Source organism: Aplysia californica, unplaced genomic scaffold, assembly GCF_000002075.1.
Source record: "Aplysia californica isolate F4 #8 unplaced genomic scaffold, AplCal3.0 scaffold00477, whole genome shotgun sequence".
NCBI classification, from domain to species: domain Eukaryota; kingdom Metazoa; phylum Mollusca; class Gastropoda; order Aplysiida; family Aplysiidae; genus Aplysia; species Aplysia californica.
In genome coordinates this window covers 24059-31256 of record NW_004797747.1, presented here as the reverse complement: position 1 = coordinate 31256, position 7198 = coordinate 24059, and positions in this window count along the sequence as shown.

The following is a 7198-nucleotide window of genomic DNA, read 5'->3' as shown; positions in this document are numbered from 1 at the left end:
GAGAGAGAGAGAGAGAGAGAGAGAGAGAGAGAGAGAGAGAATGTATGTTCGCACACGCACGCACACACACGCACACAAATACACACACACAAACACACACACACACACACACACACACACACATATACACACACACTGCGTGCGAGATTCCTATCCCCCGGTCAACATGAACATGAAATATAGTATATCAGTAAGTATAATAATGTAGGTCTTAACGAGAGAGCCATTCATTGTCAATTATTTATTCTAATACCAGGTGTTGTTCCCATCTTTTCTCTGGTCTTGTTGATTCGGAACATAGAAACAACAAGATCAGAGAAATGATGGGAACACCACCTGTCCTCCACTAAATTTGAAGGCAAACAATCAGATGCTTTGGACATCTCACACGAATGGCACCTCACCTGCTTGCCAGTAAAGTCTACTAAAGAAAAAGTATCTGGGTACAAGGCATTAAGAGGAAAACCAATTAAGAAAGACCTGGATCCAGGGTTTGAAGGATACCATGAGAACATACAATATCCCACCCAACCAGGCCATCAAACTTGCTAAGGGGGCTCTCGTGCCCAGGATGCCTCTCATTCAAAGGTCCCGGGTTCGAATCCGGGTAGCGACGGAAAAATGTTCTTCTCTACAATTGTCTCTTTTCACATTCTTTATTTCTCTTTTGCAATATTTTATCGTCTGCTTCCGTCTTCACTTTCTTCCACCCCCCCCCCCTCACCTCCTTTGCCGCCCTCCTCTGTGCTCCTAACTCTTTCTGCAGCCACTGCTACTTCTTAGCTCCTTCTTACTGCTGTCTGTCAGCCACACCCCTGGTCTATTGATAGGAAAGATCTGCACCCAGCCTTCTCGGACAGGGGCGAAAAATCTCGGAGGTCCCGTGTGCAAGTTGCGCACGTTAAAGATCTCTTGGTGGTCCAAAATCGCTGAGAGCAAGATTCTGCCGCCACTCGGGCAAAATTCAAAATGTCCTACCAATTGAAAATGTTTGGTGTATCCCGCGCGCTCATATGACCTTGTGCAGTTGCGAGCGCCGTACAACACTTACCAACAACAACAAAAACTTGTTAGAGACAGGGAGCTCTTTTCCCCTAGACGCCCTACAGGTAAACGAGGACAGATAAAGTAAAGTACGTAATACCAATTAGAAACTACTGACTTCAACATAAGTTAAGGACCACTTGCAAACACTCTGAGTGGTCTTCTTGGGTCGACCTGCATGTGGGCGTTCTGGACTGATCCAGTGGCTTGATGGCGCTGCCTCAAGAGGACAATGACAGAGTGTGACACTGTAAGCTTTCTGGCAATTTCTCGGGCTCCTACTCCATCCTGCAGCCATGCCGTTGTCCTGGAACGATCAGTCTCTCGGCTTTCGTCTTGGTGGCAATTTAATGCGATACCGGATTTTGCGAAAACGGCGACTTTTATTGCCACTAAAGTGGGCACAGTTCGAGACCATACGTTCGTTTATGACGTGCTCTAGAAATCTTAACTTAGGAATGTCCGTGGTGTCGCACACAAGTCGACAAAAAATAACAAATTTCGCTCAAATTCCCCGAGGAATTCCGTGCTGCACGTAGTGGTTTTGCCCCTCCTGGAAGCTTTGCAGTACGCAGTGGTAACTCATTATAACTTTTAGAGCAAACATTTTTTGAAACAGCCTTGCCGATTAAAAAAAAAAGATATCAGGGCTGTCTGTCAAAGTGGTCCTTAACTTATGTTGAAGTCTGTTGGACTGACGGTTGACTTTCAAGGGCAAACGAAAACAATTCAGATCTACAGGGAATATAACCATTACATTCCATTTGTTGGTCAAGTTTGTTACGAACAGCACCGCTGCTTTTACAAGTATAACGGGAATGTTCGTTTTTGGTTGTTGTTTTTTTAAGTTTTACGGTAATTGCAACAGAATTGGTCATAGATGCGAAGGTTAGAGGTGTTTCAAGAAATAAACAGAAAAAAGAAAGAAGAGTAATTAGGACGATAGATATTTGATAGGAAATAAGAAGCAAACTACACCATAGCACCTGCCAACCCCCCCCCCCCCCCCCGCCCCTTTCCCCACTGGGCATATTAACACTTATGGACGCCGTTAGTCAGTTTAGTTTTCCAACGTCGGTTGCCTTATAGTTTCATATGCAGAAAACGTGGGTTCGATTCCTGTTTGGTAAATTAAGTGAATCTATCAAGTATTTCCGACAGCCTGTCGGAATGTTGCATCCCACCCTGCCCCAGCTGCCCATGGCATGCAAGCTTGGGAGCCGTCTGTTTCCTAAAAAAACCTGAAAGTGTCAACAGGGGCGTAAAATTTTTACAATATACAACCAGCAGGTAGTTCAGAATTGCAGATAGCTGCCGAGTCTGATTTCGTCCTTGGCTTGTCCAGTGGTTAGGCTACCCAACTCGTAATCGTGAGGTTGCGGATTATGGGGTTACTCGAGTCTTAGCTCTGTCTAACGTTGTGTTCCTGGGAAAGGCATTTTACACGAAGTTTCCCCACTTCAGCCACGTAGGAATGGGTACCCAGCAATAGACATTGAAAGATTTTGTCCGTATGTTAGTGTTTTAACGCCTGTAAAATGGCAGCCTGCACTGTTTTCTTCCCAGGAATTGCAGATTGTTCCATAATACTGGGGCAATAATAATGGATTGTGGAGTGCATAGAGCTTGCTGAGGATCGGGAATTTGAGCCAGCTATGCATTTGCTATTATCATTATTATTATTTATTATTTATTATTATTATTATTATTATTATTATTATTATTATTATTATTATTATTATTATTATTATTATTATTATTACTATTATTGTCACTATTCTTCCTCCTCTTCTTCTTCTTCTTCTTCTTCTTCTTCTTCTTCTTCTTCTTCTTCTTCTTCTTCTTCTTCTTCTTCTTCTTCTTCTTCTTCTTCTTCTTCTTCTTCTTCTTCTTCTTCTTCTTCTTCTTCTTCTTCTTCTTCTTCTTCTTCTTCTTCTTCTTCTTCTTCTTCTTCTTCTTCTTCTTCTTCTTCTTATTATTATTATTATTATTATTATTATTATTATTAATATTGTCACTATCATTATTCTTATTTTATTCTTATTTTTATTATTATTCTTAATCTTATTCTTATTCTTATTTTTATTAGCATTATATACCCTCTGTCTGCAGAGATGTATCCCATCAACTCCAATTTGTCCTCCCATGCAGATCTGGAACTGCCCACCTCCTAAATGACCTAAATTGTGATCTCGTTTTGACGTAAAATATTTACAGTCCTTTCAATCACTCTCCCTGTAGGCATAAAAAAAGAAATGCTGTCCATCAAAACGTTCCACCGCAGTTGTAGATACGAGGAGAAACTTGTCTCAGTTGCCATAACAGATATAGTCGTGATAATAAGAGCTTTAACATCTACTTAACTAACAGATTACAACTTATTGTGTCTGGTTTTTTAAGAAAAGAACAACCCCCCCCCCTTTTCAACCCATTTCCTTTAAGTTCTGTGGTTTGCTCTTTCTTTCCTATGTAAATCTAACGTCCTTATCTCTCACTGTTTGAGTTTTTTTGGCTCTCTTGTAATGCCTCAAATCTTCGGCACGTATATGACCTAATGATTGCTTTGCAAGTGCCGTAAAATGCTTTCTAACACAATAATAACCACAGGGTCAGAAGGACAAAAAAAGAAACGCCAGAATCCGTGAGATGAGCCTTTATTTCAAACCATCTAAGTAGTCTTACATAGTAGCTAAAGGTTTTCCATTACTACCCACAGCACACCACGAGTGTTTGTTTGTTGTTTTTTTTACTTTACATTAATTACATTGTATTCCCTGCCACCAGTGGCGAAGCGTCTATATAATTGAATAATCACTGCTTCACTTCCTAATTTTGAAACATTGTCGCAGTCAAATTCACCCATAAACGTAAACCTCATAAATTAAAAGTAAAAAGTCGTTCATAATCAACAATGAACAGTATGCCTAACATTCAAGACGGTTTCACTGCCACAGAAATTATAGCCTGCTCACCCCTCTCGGGCCACTCCATAAGCAGTCACAAGCTTTGATTAAGTAAGCTTAAAGTGAGGCTGGAAGAGTCTACCAATAGAGTTGAAGGAAACGTGTGCATAGCAGTCAAAACTGTTTCATTGCCACATATACCCTGTTCACCCCTTTCATGCCACAGTTATAAGCAGTCACAAGCCCTGATTATGTAAGCTTACTATTACACTGGTCGTGTCTACTTCACAGATGTGCGAGGAACTAACTCTTAAAAATATCCAGACTGCTGCGAGTGCTTGTTTTGTTTCCTCGACTTTTTACCGTCCTATAATCAGATCGATTATGACACCTGCTCCTGGCTGCGAAAGGCTAGACAAAAACAGCCAAATGTGAAATAAAAAAATGATAATTGTCATGTTCTACCAAAGAGTATACTCCCTGGTAGATCTATAGCATATAGATCTAGTACTGACATCTCTGCTTCTTTGCTTTGTGTTTGTGTATTCACATATAAAGTTAAATTTAGTTTTAGTTGGAATTGATATTTAATGAGATACTTTCCCGATTATTTGGGCGATTGAAAATACAGTGATGAATTCCGGATTTTTTTCCATTCACTCACACACAACTCACCGCCTCAAGTAAGATTCTTGTGTTATATCTCCAGGCCATAATTATCTGGTCTCGTTTCACTTCGATTACCCTGTCAAACAAGTCAGCCTTCGCCCCTGCCTGCCACTGTCAAAACTAGGCCTTATGGCCAATAAGGCATCTAGCATTACCACTTTGAAGACGTAGCGAACACATATGTGTCACGCCGAGGTGCTACCGGGCGCTGGTCCGTGCTTCAACATGAGACTGTCCTTAACTTCACTCATTCTGTAGCTGTCGTCTGTTCACAAATTCGTAAGAAAATGAATCCTTGATGAGTGTTTCCGAGTATAGAATGCTTAATGTATATAATGCATGTGCATTGATATACCTAGCGTATGTTTGTGTAGTTTATAAATATAAAAAATACTATGTATTACATTATATATAATTATATTCAGAAATATAATTGTTGTGTCTATGTCCAGCTACATTTCTATCTACCTATCTATATTATAAATATATATATATATATATATATATATATATATATATATATATATATATATATATATATATATACATTATATGTGTATGTGTTTGTGTGTGTGTGTGTACTTATATGTTATATTGTGATGATATGTATAAATAATATTGCATGTGTGTTTGTGTGTGTGTGTATGTGTGTGTGTGTGTGTGTGTGTGTGTGTGTGTGTGTGTGTGTGTGTGTGTGTGTGTGTGTGTTTGTGCGATAGTGGGTACTTTAGTTTTGTACATATTAAGCAGTTCATAATCATTCCAACCACGTGTACGTTCGTATAAATTTATACAACTTGTGCATTGATATAGAGGGGTGAAAAATGATCGTCAGAGGACCCAACTTTCAGATGGAGCGGTGTACGGCGACGGAACAGTGATAGAAATAAGTGTTTGGAAACCATTGTTTTCTGTTGGCTCACAAGCTGTTCTCATGAGACGGAATACCGCCGCAGAACCTTGGCAGTGTTTCAGCGACCGCTTCCGTGAGCGAATTTTGAGACACCGTCGCGGCGCATGTACCTCTGTACCTACTGGAGGTTCAAAATTTTCAAAATTGATCGACGAAAATTTTATAATATTGAATGGATCTACAAAATAAGCCCATCCTTTAAATCAGCGCCTCAATATTAGGGCCTAAAATTATTATTCCTATTTTAAAAACCTAGCCGGCTAGATTTTTTAAAAATTGAATATTTTAACCTGCCTCGATGTGGACGAGAGGATTGGAAGACAAACACAAACACACACACACACACACACACACACGCGCGCGCGCGCGCGCGCGCGCGCACGCAAACATAGATGTAGGCCCCCATGTGTCGACACACTAGGTCCAGCAGTGGTGTTGGTGTGTTTTCCTGTTGCATTGCAAGCGAAGATTGATTGTAGATCAAGAGACTAGCTGGGGGCTCTCGTGGCCTAGAAGTTAAGGTGTTCGCCTCTCATTCAAAGGTCCCGGGTTCGAATCCGGGCAACGACGGAAAAATGTTCTTCTCTAAAATTGTCTCCTTTCCCCTCCTTTCCTGCTCTCTAGCATTGTTTTGTTGTCTGCTTTCGTCTCCACTTTCTGCCCCCACCTCCTTTGCCCCCCTCTCTGAGTTCCTACCCCTTTTTACTGCTACTCTTTCGCTCCTTCTCACTGCTGTTTTTCTGCCACACCCCTGATCTTCTGGTAGGAAAGATCAACACCTAGCATTCTCGGACAAGGGCGAAAAATCTCGGAGGTCTCGAGTGCAAGTTGCGCTCGTTAAAGATCCCTTGGTGATCTAAAACGGATAAGAATAGACTTTGGCCGCCACCCAGAAAAAAAAATGGAAATTTCCTACCAACTGAAAATGTTTAATGTATCCCGCGCGCTCTCATATGGCCTTTTGCAGATGCAAGTGTCGTAAAACACTTACCAAACCCCCCCACCCCCCCCAAAAAAAAAACAAGTCTAGCTGTTTGAGATTCCTTGATCACCACTAGTGAGCAAAAAGTTTTCAATTGCAATTTATGAAAAACATATCGAAATTGTTCGGCAAAATCCATCCTCGTATGATGTTGCCTAAACACAAATACAAGGCCTCCGCGACACTTTCGCTCCGGTCCGTGCAATTTCTGCAAACCCCACTGTGCCATCGCCCTTCCGTCCCCACACACAGATACGTTTGAATCGGCCTTTAGGAGGGATTTCTGCTTTCTCCTAGAACTTACAATTTTATCGAGGTGTCAATTTATTTTCAATTTGAACTACAATTCACCCTAATGATGTATCTTCTTGTGTCAATTCAAAAGTTATTGTTTTAGTATTGTTGTTTGTTTGTTTTTGTTTTAGTGTTGTTGTTTGTTTGTTTTTGTTTTAGTGTTGTTGTTTGTTTGTTTTTATTTACTCTTGTGGGGTTTTTCTTTTTTGTTTTTCTACATCTCTCATTTTTCTTTTGAGTTCAGATTTGATAATAATCAGAAGTCAGGCATCTGTAGACACCGCGGTACAAGTTGCGTTAAATGGTTGGGTTTCTAAAAATAGAATCAGATCAATTCTTCATCATCTGGATCTTCGAAAATGAAATGTTCATTTCGTTCTGTTAAATTCCTTG